Raw genomic sequence first — 16,241 nt, 5'->3', positions numbered from 1 at the left:
GCGCACGACTCGCCGAGGCTTCCTCTGCGCAAGCGCACCGGAGGGCCGCTTCGCCGAAAAGCGAGACACCCCCACCACTCCAGAACCAGGTGCGCAGGCGCCGTCTTAGCTGGAGAGCGACGCCCCTTTTTTTTTCTCCGCGCGTCTGCGCATCAGGGCCGGGCGAGATCTCTTTGTCGGGGTGGAGCACGTGGTGCCTTTCGGTAGCCTCTTCAGTCGCCTGAGCGGGTTCTCGCGGGAGGCTGGATCGTGCGAGATCGAGACTGCGAGTCCTTGTTTCTCATTGCAAGAAAGAAACACAAATAACGCTTTGTAGCAGTGTTGCTTGTTTTTCTTTTCTTTATTTTCAGGCCCAAATAAAGATGTAGACAGAGGCTGTAAATTAAACACTGTTTCATTTACTTGTTTTCTTCCACAGGAGATCTACGTACAAGCCAAACTTCTGATTAAATACTCAAGGGGCGGAGCAAAAGATGAGGAGGAGTTAAGTGGAGGGATACATAAATCACATCATGGGGATTAGCTCATCCATAGATATATAGATATATATACGTATATACAGACAGTTAGGTATTTTCTTGGTGACAAGCAGGGTAAATTATTGAGTAATTATTATAGCAGAGGTATGATTGAGTCTGTCATCTGCACCTCCATAACTGTCTGGTTTGGCTCTGCAACCCAACAAGACAGACAGAGACTTCAATGGATAATTAGATCTGCAGAAAAAACAATGGCTACCCATCTGCCTTCCATTGAGGACCTGTATACTGCACGAGTCAAAAAGAGGGCTGTGAAAATATCTACAGACCCCTCACATCCTGGACATAAACTGTTTCAACTCCTACCCTCAAAATGACACTATAGAGCCCTGCACACCAGAACGTTAGACACAAGGACAGTTTTTTCCCGAACGCCATCACTCTGCTTAACAAATAATTCCCTCAACACTGTCAAACTATTCACTAAGTCTGCATTACTATTAATCTTCTCATAGTTCCCACCCATCTCCTTCCACTTACGACTGTATGACTGTAACCTTGTTGCTTGTATCCTTAAGATTTATATTGACTGTTTCCTAATACGATTTGATTGCTTATTTGTTCCCTATAACTATCATTAAGTGTTGTACCTTATGATTCTTGATGAACTTATCTTTTCTTTTATGTACACTGAGAGCGTATGCACCAAAGGCAAATTCCTTGTGTGTCCAATCACACTTGGCCAATAAAAAATTATATTCTATTCTAAATGTTATTCAGCATAAATGAGATGTTTCAGACCAGAGCAGTCTGGAGATGTAGCGCAGAGGCTGGTCTTTAAGCCACGTTTGATAAAGCTAAATTTATTTCACTCTGCTCCATTGGCTAGCAGTATACCGTAATGTCATTTATTCGACCTCTGCTCCGTGTGACTTCATAAAATAGTTTCTTGCACGGTTTTTTAGTAGCAGACCATAATGGTTTATCGTTACTTTTTTGCTTGTTCCCCCATGTAGTCCAATATTTCTCAACCTTGCCAACTTTAAGGCGTGCAGACTTCAGCTCCCAGAATTCCCAACCAACTGATGTAACCCACTGCCTTGTGGTCTTCCTAACTGGGTTCAACTTGTTTGTGATCTACCAAGGTTGGCAAGATGTTCCATATAGTTAGATATAAATAAAGTCTCTTCTAAAATAGGACTTGTGCGATAACAATTCATTTGTTTATTAAATGTATAGGCTATCCCAATCAGATATGTCTAGGTGGCTTACAAAACATAATAAATACAGACAATAGAAACACCATACAAGAGGGCATAAAAATAATCTGGAGAAAATCAGCGAATTTCAAAAACCAGGGGTCCATCAGCCACAGGATGAGGTCTCAATGTTTCCTGATTGCTTATTTGTACCCTATGACTATCATTATCATTAAGTGTTGTACCTTATGATTCTTGACGAATGAATCTTTTCTTTATGTATACCGAGAGCATATGCACCAAGACAAATTCCTTGTGTGTCCAATCACACTTGGCCAATAAAAAAATTCTATTCTGTTCTATTCTATTCTATTCTATTCTATTCTATTCTATTCTGTTCTATTCTATTCTATTCTCAAAGACTCTTTGGGAGGACTTGAGTGAGAGCAGTACAAATTGGAGGGGGGAGGGGGAACTGATGTTTCAGGGAGGGTATTTTGGCAGTTTTACAACAGTTTTTGTAGCCTGTTTGAATCAGAAGTATATGCATTGATTACAAAGAATGAAATATAAAAGAATATGATGAAATGGACTAAGGACATTGGACACAATACAGATAATCCTTGAGTTATAATACAGGTAGTCCTCAATTTACCACAATTGAGCTCATAATTTCTGTTGTTAAGTGAGACATTTGTTAAGTGAAGTTTGCCCCCTCTCATGACCTTTCTTGCCCCAGTTGTTAAGTGAACCACTGCAGTTGTTAAGTTAGCAACACGGTTGTTAAGTTACTTCCCCATTGTGAGATATAAGACCCAAATATTTTAATCCTCACAATTCATAAACAAGTCTGGTTCACAAAATCAAAGGTTTATTGGAGATAAAATGAAGAAAAATAAAAAGCAGTTGCAAGTGCGACCTCTTAGACCCTTCCCAAATGGATTGAATTCAAAGAGCGCAGGAAACAGTTTTCAAGCTACACATTTTATACTCCTACACAATGCACGCCACGCCTAAGAAGCCTTCCCAACTCCCCTTTATTCTCCTAAATCCTTCTCCAAGTTGTTTTATACTTTAAAGGGTCATCTTGACATTTCCTGCCTAACAACAACTATCTTATCATGTTTACTTTTAATGTTCACCTTGAGCGGATGTTCCTTTCTTACTGATAGTGGTCTTGTCCAAGGCATAGGTTCCTGTCTCCAAGGGAGCTTTTAGCAAGTCATAACACATTGTCTCTACTGATTACAATTGGTGGTCACTTTGCAACAGTAAGAACATCATAGCTTTTTAATACATTAAAACACTTTTATAAAAGAGTAACTTATTATTCATTTCCTTCACCATTGACTTTGCTTGTCAGGAGGTCGCAAAAGGTGACTCCAGGGCACGGCAGCTGTCATAAATATGAGTCAGTGGCCAAGCAGATGAATTTTGATCATGCGTCTATGGGGATGTTGCAATGGTTATGGTCCTGTCACTTTCTTCAGTGCCATTGTAACTTCGAACTATCATTAAACAAACTTGTAAGTTGACTATCTCTAGCAATAGCACTTAGACTTATATACTGCTTCACAGTGCTTTACAGTCCTCTGTAAGCGGTTTACAGAGTCAGCATATTGTCCCCCAACAATCTGAGTCTTAATTTTACCGACTTTGGAAGGATGGAAGGCTGAGTCAACCTTGAGCCTGGTGAGATTCAAATTCCTCAATAAAAGACCAGAATTTCCATTGCTAATCAATGTGGCCATAAAGCATGCCATCATTTGACTGCATTGCTTAGTGATGGCAATCCCAGCATTACTGTTAGCCCTAAACATCTGCAAGATCTGCTAGTCTGGTGTGCCTCCCAAATAGAATCCAAGCTGGAAAGGTAGATTAATAGCTGTTTATATATAAACAAAGAGAGGCACCTCATAGATAAAAAGTGAGGAGCCTCTTAGAACGGTAGGGAATCATTTAATATACAGTTCAAACACATTGGGTTTGGAGTGAATTCCTTCATTGGTTAGCATCATTTGATTCATCTATGATCTTGCATGCATGCTCAGTAACTTTATATGTACCACATTACATTTCATAGCATTCCATCATAGTATGATCTTGTTAATGCTCATCCTCATTCATAAGGTGTAGTTTTTACATTATAGTGAAGCATAACGGGTTTGCAAGTTTCTAGAGTTCAAATCTTTGTACAGTTCTTGTCTTTAGCAGGTTTGAACCGGTTCTTAATCAGATTTTCACATTCTTCATGGAAAATTTGCTTTGTTACTTCTAAGAACTGAAAACTTTCATCAAAGACACCCCTAGTTACTGAAAACGTTAAGACCCCCCCCTCATGCTCCCATCAGTACCTGTTGCCAGTTTTAACTGAATTCCATTGGTTGTTCAATGAATACCCACCCTGATCCAAGAGAAAGGCATTTATTAAAAGGGAGGGATAAGTCTTTATGTAGGGTATAGAACAGAGGTGGGTTTCAGCAGGTTCTGACCAGTTCTGGAGAACTGGTAGCGGAAATTTTGAGTAGTTCGGAGAACCGGTAGTAAAAATTCCGACTGGCCCCACCCCCATCTATTCTCTGCCTCCCGAGTCCCAGCTCATCGGGAGGAAATGGAGATTTTGCAGTAACCTTCCCCTGGAGTGGGATGGGAATGGAGATTTTACAATATCCTTCCCCTGCCATGCCTACCAAGCCACGCCCACCAAGCCATAACACGCCCACCAAGCCACACCCACAGAACCGGTAGTTTTTTACCGGTAGTAAAAAAATTTGAAACTCACCACTGGTATAGAAAGAAACAATACATACTTTTGGTACATGTGAGGCATCAGAAAACAACAAATCAAACCATAATAGATATTGATTGGACATGAGGAAAGACAGATACCCTATCAAAGCCTTGATAGTACAGTGGTTTAGTGCACCCTGTTATTAACACAGCTGCCTGCAATTTCTGCTGGTTCGAATCTCTCCAAGGCTCAAGGTTGACTCAGCCTTCCATCCTTTCTAAGGTAGGTGAAATGAGGACCCAGTTTGTGGGGGCAATAAACTGACTTTGTATAAAATATACAAAAGAATGAAGGCTATTGCTTAACGCATTGTAAGCCGCCCTGAGTCTCCGGAGAAGGGCGGCATATAAATCAAATAAAAAAAAAAAAAAGGTGTTGCAGCTTCTCCTTTTCCCTCTGGGCTTATTTAATGCTTGCAGCACTCAAATATTCCAGAATAAAACCCGACTGTTTAGTTTCTACATATGCTAGTTTTTGCACAACAAAGTAAATGGTTTTGGCTAAAAAAAAAACATGGTTTCCTGAACTTCAAAAGGAGGCATGGGTGCTATGCTAAAATGCTAATATCTTTATTAAACAGCAAATAATACCACCGCATTGCATAGTGACAGTAAACCTGGTTCCAATTGCTGTTGTAATTTGTGGACTACCTGTTAAAAGCTTAGCACAAGAGGTCCATCTTGGCTGATTTTTAAAATGTCCTGGGGGGGCGGCACATGAATTTCCCAAAATGTGGGGCTGCCAGCTGGGCTGTTTCCCCTTAACTTCTATTGGCTACAGCAGAGTTCACCCAATTCTGGTGGCCCGGAGCAGGGGAAGGGGGGAAAGGGGGGATTATTTTGTGTGAGGGGCAAGCACATGCATGCGTGCACATGAGTGCCCACGACATTTACGACATGAGCATGAGTGTATGAGAGCACCCGCAATGACGCAAGTGAAGCGTGTGCGCAAGTGATGCAGAGGTGCACGTACTGGCTGGCCTCTCACGCAGCCCAGTGGCGATTAGCCTGTGGCCCGGTAGTACAGGTTGGGGACCTCTGGGCTACAGGGAGGAGTGGGGGGATGTTTAATGATCCTCATAAGAAGTTCTTCCTGGACAAGCACATTCGGCTTTTGCAGGTGAGGCTGTATTTGTTGTATGGATGTGATATGCATTAGCTTTCTTTTAGATAATTGTTTCTCAATCATGGTCACTTTAAGATGAGTGGACTTTAACTCCCAGAATTCCCCAGCCAGCCTGGCTGGGGATTTCTGAGAATTGAAGTCCATCCATCTCAGAGTGGCCAAGTTTGAGAAACACTGTTTTACAGTGTTCTTAATCTTTTCTGTCTAGTTTTCATGTTAATGCTGGATGGATCTAACCCAATAACTCACAGGAGACAATGGAATCTCTTCATCAATTCTTTATTCTAGGCCTGGAGTCCTCCTAGGCCCAATTCGGGGTAAAGGTCACTGACCTCTATCTTGTCTTTGCAGGCACACATCTGGAACTGCTGGATGCCCACGTGTAGAACCCTTTTATACATCAGGGGACGAGTCTGAGGTAAGGGGGTATGATGGGATATGGGGAGGTGCCAGCCCCTGCCTGGGAGAATTAGACATTTACCCTGACAAATCCCCCTCTAAATGTCTAATTAACGACGGACATATGATATCTGTAAACATACATGTTAGATATATAAAACACATGATCTACATATATACACATATTTTTGATGTGAGGTATGCGTGTTGCTTTTGAGGTTGTGGTTTTGTGAGTATGTCTGCTGTTTGTTGTTCAGTGTCATATATATGGCTTTAATGAACCCCATTTCTGAGAATTGCCTAACGTGTTTATATTTTATGTCTATGTGCCTTGATCTCTGTCCCACGGCATCTGCTTTTGATATTTCTATAGCTGCCTTGTTGTCTTCATGTATGGCTATGGGGTATGTTGGTTCGGCCCAGATGTCAGTAAGTAAATCATCAAACCACACTAGGTTATTTGCGGCTTTTGATAAGCAGATGAATTCGGCTTTGGTGGTAGAAGTGGCCACCAGCTTCTGTTTTCCTGTATACCAATATATAGGGCAATTGTTTAAGAAGACTACGTACCCGGAAGTGCTTTTTCTGCTTTTGGCATCCCCAGCCCAGTCAGCATCTGCATAGCAGGTTAACTTGGGTTTCTCGGACAGGTCTGGTTCGAGGCACAGCTGGGCGTTGGCACTGTGTTTCAGGTACCTGAGCAGTCTTTTTATGGCTGCCCAGTGCAGGACAGTGGGCTTGCTCATGTGTCTGGACAGTAGACTGACGGCCAGAGCGATGTCAAGCCTCGTCCAGTTGGCAATGTAGAGTAGCGAGCCTATTGTTGACCTGTACAGCTTGTTGTCAACGAAGGGTTCAGCTTCATTGTACATGCTCCTTATGAAGTCCGGTTGCATGGGTGTCTCGCAGGGTTTTCTCCTGACATGTTGCATTTGGATAACAGTTCCATGATTTTCTCTCTTTGTGAGATCCGGAAGCCCTTGTCAGTTTTAATTACTTGCACCCCTAGGTACTTGTCTATCTTCCCTAGTGACTTCAGAGAGAAATGATTTCCTAACTCGGTGGCAAATTTATCGCATTTGGCCCTTTGCTTCCCTATGTACAATATATCATCCACATACACAAGAACACCTTCGAATGCTCCTCCCTCTCTCTTTGTGAAAAAACATTTGTCTGCAGAGGTGGCTTTGAAGCCCATGGTGTTGAGAGCTTTGGCTAGACAGTCTTACCACCTCTTGCCAGACTGAGTCCATATAAACTTTTGTTCAGGAGCCATGTGTTGTCCTTTCCATCATTGTATCCTGGTGGGGCCTTAACATAGATTTCCTTATCCAGTTCTGCGTGTAGATATGCGGTTTGCACGTCGAATTGGAATACTTCCAGCCCTAGGATGGTGGCAATTACTAGGGCGCTCTTGACACTCTTGGCCCTGATTGTGGGGGAGTAGGTGTCTGTGTAGTCTTCCGGGTATCTTTGGGCGAAGCTTTGTGCAACCTGCCTCGCTTTGTAGAGTGTTTTGTTGTCTTCGAGTGTTTTGACTTTGAACACCCACTTGGTCCCAATTGGCTTTTTGTTCTCAGGTATTTGAGCTGGCGAGTATACCTGTAGGTCTCGGAGGCTCTCCATCTCCTTTTCCATGGCTTGTTTCCATCTTTCCCTCTCTTCCTGGGGGAGGCCAAGTATCTCTTCGTAGGAACTGGGTGTGAAATGCTCTGTGTGTATGGACATGACGTAGTCCTCTAGTCTCTTTGGTAACTTGTTCCTACTGGATCTAGTTGGTCTGTCTGGAGGCGTATCTGCTTCATGCAGGCATTTGGCTTCTTTTTTGGAGAGGCTATCTAGGTTCAGTGTGGGGTGTCCTTCTTTCCATTCCTCGGCTTTCAGTTCTTGGTGTTTGGGTCTGTCTGTTTCAGTTTCCTCTGGCCCCCTGGTGGTCAGTTCTTTGTCACTTTGGTTATGTGGTTGCATGTCTCTGCCAAGGAAAATGTCATTGCAGTGGAGCTTTGACCAATTCGAGTGCTCATGGAATTCCGCAGACCTGGATACAATGAATTTGTTATTGCAGTCCACAAATCTGAATCCCTTTGTCCCAGGCTCATAGCCCACGAACCTTAGTCTTTTTGACACCTTTTCTCCCTTCTTTCTTAGCTGTCGGGGAATGTGGACGTCAGCTGGGGCACCAAATACGTGTAGGTGGGCTAGGTTGGGTTTTCTATTGTACATTAGTTCGTATGGGGTTTTATTGATTGAGCTTGACCACAACCTGTTTAGTGTGTAATTTGAATTAGTGTAATGCCTCTGACCAGAATGATTGGTTCATTTCAGCATCCTCCAAAACACACCTCATCATTGTTTGGAGTAGGCCGTTTTTCCGTTCTGAGACCCCATTCTGGAATGGGGAAAAGGGGGTGGAGCTAAAATGCAATATGCCCCTCTCCCTTAACCATTTTGCAAAGTCCTTGGCCATGAATTCTGTGCCCCGGTCAGTCATTATCTGTTTGATTTTCACCCCATGTTGTAGTTCCACCCTTTTATAAAAGTCTTTGAACCTTTGGAATGTCTCATTTTTATGTTTGAGAGAGTACACAGAGCCATACCTGCTGTAGTCGTCTACTATGGTTAGGAAAAACCTTTTCCTGTGTCCAATGGAAGGTCTCAGTGGTCCCACTAAATCCATGTGTACTAGCTGAAATGGGTGGTCAGTTGTGCGCTCTGACCTTTTGGGCCTCGCTTTGACCTTAATTTTTGAAGATTTACACACTGAACACTCCAAATAATTTTTGCAGTCCTTTACTTTCAAACCCTCTGTACATCCTAGCATTTTTTTCTACATCCGGGAAACTGATATGTCCTAGGCTTTTGTGAAGGAGGTGGGCACAATTGTCGTGGATGGGTTTTCCCACGGATACCTTGTTTTTGCCTGGTGACACAGTGTTTGTTTCCTCCTGGGGTCCCCCTCTAGTTTCAGTGTCTCCCCCCTGCTCATGGGTGATGCTTGTGTTTATACTTCCCTCGTTGTTCTCACTGGGTGTAAAGTACGGTAATCCATCATGTGTGGTTACCTTGCCAACCCTTTTTCCTTGGTTGAGTATCTGTACCCTGCCTTCCTTGAATGTTACCTCTGTGTCTGTGTCTGTTGTGAGCTTTGCGATGGCTAAGACATTGTGGGGTATTTCCGGTACGTACAGTACCCCCTCTATTTTCCCAACCCCTGGTATATGTACACTCCCTCTCCCTATGACGTTGGCTGTGCTCTGGTTAGCCATTCTGATCTTGAAGTCTGTCTCTACGAGGGAGGTGAATAGATTGGGATTGTGTGTTGTATGATTAGTGGCTCCTGAATCCAGAAGCCACATGTTCTCATCTGTCCCCTGCTTGGGGTCTGCTTTACCATGCCTGAAGCCGTACATGGTCCCTGGGTTGCTATCTCTGGAAGCATCCCTGCATTCACTGCTTTTTCTAGGGTTGGGCGACCACCCACGTCCCCGTTTCCTGAAATGTCTGCGGTCTGGTGACCGTCTCTCTCTTTATCCCCTGTCCCTATCACCTCTGGGGCAATCCCTCCTTAAATGATTCCTGGACCCACAGGAAAAACACTCTGGGGCAACCTTTCCCCTGTCCCGGAACTCAACCCTTTTGGTGGGTCTGGGGTCCCTTCTTGACATGTGGCGGTCCCTCCTTAAATTATCCTCTGCAATAAGGCGGTTAGTGAGTGTGTCTAATGTTAAGTGTTCTAGACTGAGACTGTCCAATTGCATCACAAAGTTGTCCCAGCTACTGTCTAAAGAGTTTATGACTATACTCATCATACTCTCCTCAGTGATTGCTTCACCCCTATGCATTAATTCAGTCCTGGTTGCGTTAAGTTTTAACAGGTGTTCACTCATGGGGACCCCTGGTCTAAGTCTGGCAGAATGGAATTCTCTGGAAATCCTAGTTGTGGTTGCTCTACTTCTGCTGTAAAAAAGGTTATAAAGTTTTTGTATCACTTCATGCACTGTCATGTGATTCCCTATGCTTAGGTACAAAGTTGGAGAAATACTGGTTAACAAAATACAAAAAGCCCTGTGGTGGTTACAGTCAATTTCAAAAGTCCAGGGTTTCTGGGGTGGATCTGATATTAGGAAAAGTAAGTTTTCTTTCATAAAAACTATCTGCAGCTGTTGACTCCACTCTAGAAGATTTTTTCCATCTATTTGCAGTTTGGGAAAGTTGACAGGTAAAGCCCCAGAGTTGTTAGAATGGTTACTTACAGAGGGTAGCTGTCCATGGTTTTGTGAGTGAGGGAACTCACAATATGGCATGGGAATGGCTATTCTGTACTGACTTGTTTCTATGTTCTGACTTATCTCTATGTTCCTCCCTTCTCTTCCTGCAGGTGGCGTCTGAGCATGTGCGAGGCCCATTTCACGCTGGAGGCCATCCGGAGGGGAGCTCGTGGCTGCAGTTCTCAGGCCTAGGCCTAGGCCTGCTGGTGGAGCGCTTGACTCACCCCTGGTGGGTCTGGATGCGTCGTGGGACCCTGGAAGTCGCTGCTGGGCTGTTTAGTCCCCGGCGAAGAATGGCTGGAGGCTCGGGATCGAAGCGGTCATAAGTCGAGGACTTTCGAGGATCGGTGGCGCGGCGATGACTGGTCCTGATCCGGATGTGCTGGCCCCTGGTTGGTTGGAGAAGCCTGGCGGAGGTCGCGGAGCAGGTAAGCAGCTGGCGCGTCTCTCTTCTCTTGGATCTCTCGTAGTTAGTGAGGCGGGTGGTGAGTTCGAGTCCTGCCTTTGTTCTGCTCCATAGGCGGTCGGGGTTTCTTTCTCGTCGTGGAAGCACGTTGACCCCTTTGGTAGTGATAGGGTTGGTGTCTCGTAGCCGGTGGTCACTCTGGTGCCTTCTTGGCCCTCGAGGTTTTCCTTGCGGCTTGCGGTTAGTGCGGGAGGCTTGAATGTGGAGCCAAAGGCTGCCGCTAGAGTCTCTATTGCTTTCTGTATCTCGAGCATGCTAGGCAAGTTCTGATTTACTTGGATTTGTCTATTGCAGTTATTTTCGGGGTGCCCCTCGTTCATTTCAGGGCCTTGGCTGGTTCCCGCCATTGGATTCAAATCCCGGCCTCCCATTGGTTGCTGGCCATTCCAAGATGGCCGCCGGGAAATTGGCGCGAAACTGAGCCCCTCTATGTCCGGGGCCTCTGCGAGGGAATCCCTTTCCCTTACCGGGCTGGCGTCTTCTTGGGTGCTCATCGCTGCTCCATGGGTTTCTAGGAGGCCTTGGAGTTTCGTGATGAGCTCTCCATTGCTGATGGGCGCTTCCATCATTTTCAGCAGGGCCATTCTCAGTTCGTCTTCTTCTCGTGGCTCTTCTCTTTCGTGATCATCTGCTTCCTCCCGTGGTCTCTCTTTGCAGAGGAGTGGGCCCGGCTCGATGTCCTGTCCACTTTCAGCTGGGGTGGCTCTTGGCATGGCACCTTTGGGTGTCAGTTGAGCAGCCATCCTCTTTTTTTTTATTTATTTATTATTTTTAACATTTTATATTTTAAATTACTAACATTACAAACAACATATACAATATTTCACCCTGTGCTATAAATAAGAAAGGAAGATTTGGTTCTTCGGATATATCCTCATGATCGCCAAAATCCACGTTCTCGGGGTACAGGTACCGAAGCATCCAATTTTCCCAGCGCATAGTCCACAAATGGTTTCCAAATTTTCCAGAAAATGTCTTCTTTATAGTCACCATTTCTAATTTTAATATCACATGTCATTTTATCATTTAAAGCTAATTTCCACATTTCACAATACCATTCTTCTATTCTAAAATTCACATCTAATTTCCAATATCTGGCTATTATAATTCTACCCATTATAATCATAATTCTAATCAATTCTTTCTCATATTTTGTTGGTTCTATTTCCTTAATTATCAACAGTAATATAGTTTCTGGTCTCAATATTATTGCTTTCCCCATCATTTCAAATATCATTTCCTCCAATTGTTGCCAAAACTTTTTAACTTTATCACATTTGTACCACATATGTTCATAAGTCCCTAGCAGCCATCCTCTTGGTGAATGCCCTGGTGTTTACTCTGCTCTTCTTATCAGAGTAAGCGGCTTGTTCGGTCATTCTTTAGAGTTATGGGCAACCATCCTCTGCTGCCATTTTGTTAATGCTGGATGGATCTAACCCAATAACTCACAGGAGACAATGGAATCTCTTCATCAATTCTTTATTCTGGGCCTGGAGTCCTCCTAGGCCCAATTCAGGGTAAAGGTCACTGACCTCTGTCTTGTCTTTGCAGGCACACATCTGGAACTGCTGGATGCCCACGTGTAGGACCCTTTTATACATCAGGGGTGGAGTCTGAGGTAAGGGGGTATGATGGGATATGGGGAGGTGCCAGCCCCTGCCTGGGAGAATTAGACATTTACCCTGACATTTCAGCTGGGGATTTCCTTGAGGTTTTCTCATCCAATCTGATAAGAGTCTATTTTTCCCTAACGCCCTCCTTCTAGATCAGGGCAGAGGTGGGTTTCAGCAGGTTCTGACCAGTTCTGGAAAACCGGTAGTGGAAATTTTGAGTAGTTCGGAGAACCGGTAGTAAAAATTCTGACTGGCCCCGCCCCCAACTCTTCTCTGCCTCCCGAGTTCCAGCTGATCAGGAGGAAATGGGGATTTTGCAGTAATATTCCCCTGCCACATCCACCATGCCATGCCCACCAAGCCATGCCACGCCCACCAAGCCACACCCACAGAACTGGTAGTAAAAAAATTTGAAACCGACCACTGGATCAGGGGTGTCAAACTGAATTTCTTCAAGGGCCAGATTAGCGTTGTAGTTCTTTGCGGGCCAGCGGGGGATGGGGGGGAGATGGGACGGACGCCTCCTGCAGCACCCTGCCATTTTTGGCAGGCAGAGTTATGCTGGAGGCCATGAAGGCTGAAAACGGGCCTTGTGGGGGGGCTTTGCGAGGCCTCTGCGTGGCCCGTTTATGGCCGGTAGAATGCTACAGGAGGCCATGGAGCCGAAAATGGGCCGCAGGGGGGCTGCATGCACACCTCCACGGCTTGTTTTGGCCAGCAGAGGCACAGCGGGCTGGTCTTTTGATATTTCCAGGCCGACACCATGGACCAGATTTAGGCAACCCTATTCTAGATGCACTGCAGATAGAATGACTTGATGCACACACCCAGTTTAAGGATCCTTGCAATAAATGGCTATACATGTAGTGCTTGACTTAAAACCATTTGTTTAGCAATCATTCAAATTACAATGGCACTGAAAAAGTGATTTACAAGCAGTCCATGCACTTACCACCATTGCATTATCAAACTTTATCAAACTTCAGATGCTTGGAAACTGGCTTGTATTTACGATGGTTGCAGTGTCCTGGGGTCATGTGATCACCATGTGCAACCCTCCCAGCTGGCTTCTGACAAGGAAAGAGGGAAGCCGGAATCAATTAATGACCACATAATTCACTTAACAACAGCCTTGCTTAGCAACAGAAATGTTACTTTCAATCAGTTGTAAGTTGAGAACTACCTCTAAAACGGTAACAGAAAAGAGAAGTCATACGAGAGGCATGGTTTTGTACAGTTTTAAATAATTCTGTTCATTTTGTTTATTTACACTTTAATTTTATGGGTGCTGTTTGGAAATTAGCAACTTGTCAATAATTTCAACAAATACCTCAACAAGTCTCGAACCTCTATTATTTATTCATTTATTTATTTATTGAATTTGTATACCGCCCTACTCCCAAAGGACTCAGGGCGGTGAACAGCCAAAAGGTAAAATACATATAATACAAATGTTAAAAAACCATTAAAATACAATTAAATAATTTGGCCCAGAAAACAAAATTTAAAACACCCCAAATTTATAAGACAAATATAAAATTAAAAAAATTTAAAACAGTTTAAAAGAGAGGTTAGGCCAGGCCGGCCTGCTGGAATAGGAATGTTTTGAGGGCACGGCGGAAAGCGCGCAGATCCGGGATCCTCCGTATCTCCGGGGGGAGCTCGTTCCAGATGGCGGGTGCCCCCACAGAGAAGGGTCTCCCCCTGGGCACCGCCAGTCGACACTGTTTGACCGACAGCACCCTAAGAAGCCCCTCTCTATGGGAGCGTACTGGTCGGTGAGAGGCTACTGGTGGCAGAAGGCGGTCTCGAAGATATCCCGGTCCTAAGCCATGGAGCACTCTAAAGGTGGTAACCAAAACCTTGAAGCGCACCCGGAAGATCACCAGGAGCCAGTGCAGCTCGCGCAGGAGGGGGGTCCCATGGGAGTGCCACGTCACTCCATAACCACCCGCGTGGCTGCATATTAGGGGATAGTATCATCCCTGCTGCATTCAAAGGTTGTCTTCCCACACTGGGATGGGCTGACTGCTGTCAGAGATGAAGAACAAGATAGCAGTTCCATATTAGGGTCACCCTCAGTGGACAAATTCTTCAGTATTGCTGACGTGCAGGTATCAAAAGGGGCAGATCTTGCATCGCTGTATCTGCCATTTTGCCTTTTTTGACACTCCCTCCCCAACACCAGCAAGCTGTGTAATGCAACAGTTCTCTCTTCCGATATCTTCAGATCAATCCCACCCCTCTAATGTCTAAGTCAGGGGTCTCCAACTTGGCAACTTTAAGACTTACAGACTTCAATAGCCAGCATGGGGAAGTTGAAGTCCACAAGTCTTAAAGTTGCCAAGTTTGGAGACCCCTGGCTTAAGCCATAGTCCCACCTGCCCTACCATTGCAACCTTCAGTATTCTTGATGGGTATGGAAGAAATGTGAAAGCCTGATGTTTAGTTGCCCAATAGTCTGTATCGTTTGGTTGCAGCAGAAATGCAGTTTTCTACTGCTCTCTGCTGGCAGAAACTGAAATGATGTTGAACAGAGACACACCTTCTATCACACTAATGATGGCATTCACCTGGCTCATCAGTTCACTGCTTACACACCATTATCCAATTTCTCCCACCATTCCTAAATTGGATCCCTCTTTTGGCTCAATTGCAGCCAAGCCATGATTAAAGTGGTATCAAATAATTATCTTTCCAAGTACAATTAGTTCTTGACTTATGACCACAATTGGGACCAGAATTTCTTTGCTAATCAAAGTGGTTGTTAAGTGGGTCATGCCTAATTTTGCTAAAAAATTTTTTACAATGCTTGTTAGGTGAATCATAGTTAAGCAAATCTGTCTTCCCTCTTTGACTTTGCTTGTTGGATTGGGAATTCTGAGAGGTGAAGTCCATTCCAAGTTGGCAAGTTTGAAAAATATTGTGGAGGTAGGTAGGTAGGGTGGGGGGAGAGAGAAAGAGAGTGCTCACAGATAGATGTGGATTGCTATGGTAAGAACCTGAATACTAATTATAATTATTTTCCAGATTGATACGGGAATTGGAGTTTGGCCAGGCCTCCTCCTTTTTGAAGCTTGATATATTGGAAGAACACATACACACAAAAGAAAAGATTTGCTGCCAAAGAAGGAAGAAGCTTCATTTGAAAATAAATCAGTCTCTGGGTATTCTTGAGCTATAGCTTAATTCATTCTTTCTAATAAGCCTCATTAATCAGAACCTTTAGGCTGATTTTGGAGATTAATGACTTCTGGCCAGACTTTGTAAGAGGAAAATTCGACAAACCCCTACTGGCAGGCAATCACACTACTATATTTATTTATCTATTTATTGATTTCATGTACATAACTTCAAACCCATAACCTCGTTGGCCATTTTTAGCAATAAAAGACTTTGAAACAGAAGCTATTAAAAATGCCAGCAAATTTCAGTGTAGCAGAAGTTAAAAATGTTAGTCATGACACTCCAATCGCTCTAACAATCTATTTATTTTATTTTTATTTTATTTTATTTTGAATTTGTGTACCGCCCTTCTCCCTGAGGACTCAGGGCGGTGAACAGCCAAATAAAAACATCAATTACAAATATTAAAATACAGTTAAAAATATATATATAGATTTGGCCCCATTAATTAAAACGATAAACAAAACAATTAAAAACACTTAAAAAGAATTAGGCCAGCCCGACTTGTTGGAAAAAGAAGGTTTTAAGGGCTCGGCGGAAGGCACTGAGGTCATGGATTCTCCTTATCTCTGGGGGCAACTGATTCCAGAGGGTGGGTGCCCCCACAGAGAAGGCCCTCCCCCTGGGGATCACCAGCCTGCATTGTTTGGCTGATGGCACCCCGAGGAGGCCCTCTCTGTGGGAGCGCACGGGTCAATGGGAGGTCGTTGGT

At 44.1% G+C, this 16,241-nt stretch overlaps 1 long non-coding RNA gene across 1 annotated transcript; it reads left to right on the top strand.

Annotated features, from left to right (window-relative positions):
* Nucleotides 1–5,935: 5,935 nt before the first annotated feature.
* On the top strand, nt 5,936–15,513 carry LOC117663294 (uncharacterized). Its single transcript, XR_004590668.3, has 4 exons — nt 5,936–6,012; nt 10,372–10,689; nt 12,282–12,348; nt 15,374–15,513. It is a non-coding gene; the product is annotated as an uncharacterized LOC117663294 (long non-coding RNA).
* The last annotated feature ends 728 nt before the right edge of the window (nt 15,514–16,241 follow it).

The sequence above is a fragment of the Pantherophis guttatus genome, chromosome 10, assembly GCF_059756535.1.
Source record: "Pantherophis guttatus breed Tessera chromosome 10, ASM5975653v1, whole genome shotgun sequence".
Lineage (NCBI taxonomy): Eukaryota > Metazoa > Chordata > Lepidosauria > Squamata > Colubridae > Pantherophis > Pantherophis guttatus.
Note: the sequence above shows the minus strand (reverse complement) of the source record. Positions and strands in the feature narration are given on the sequence as shown.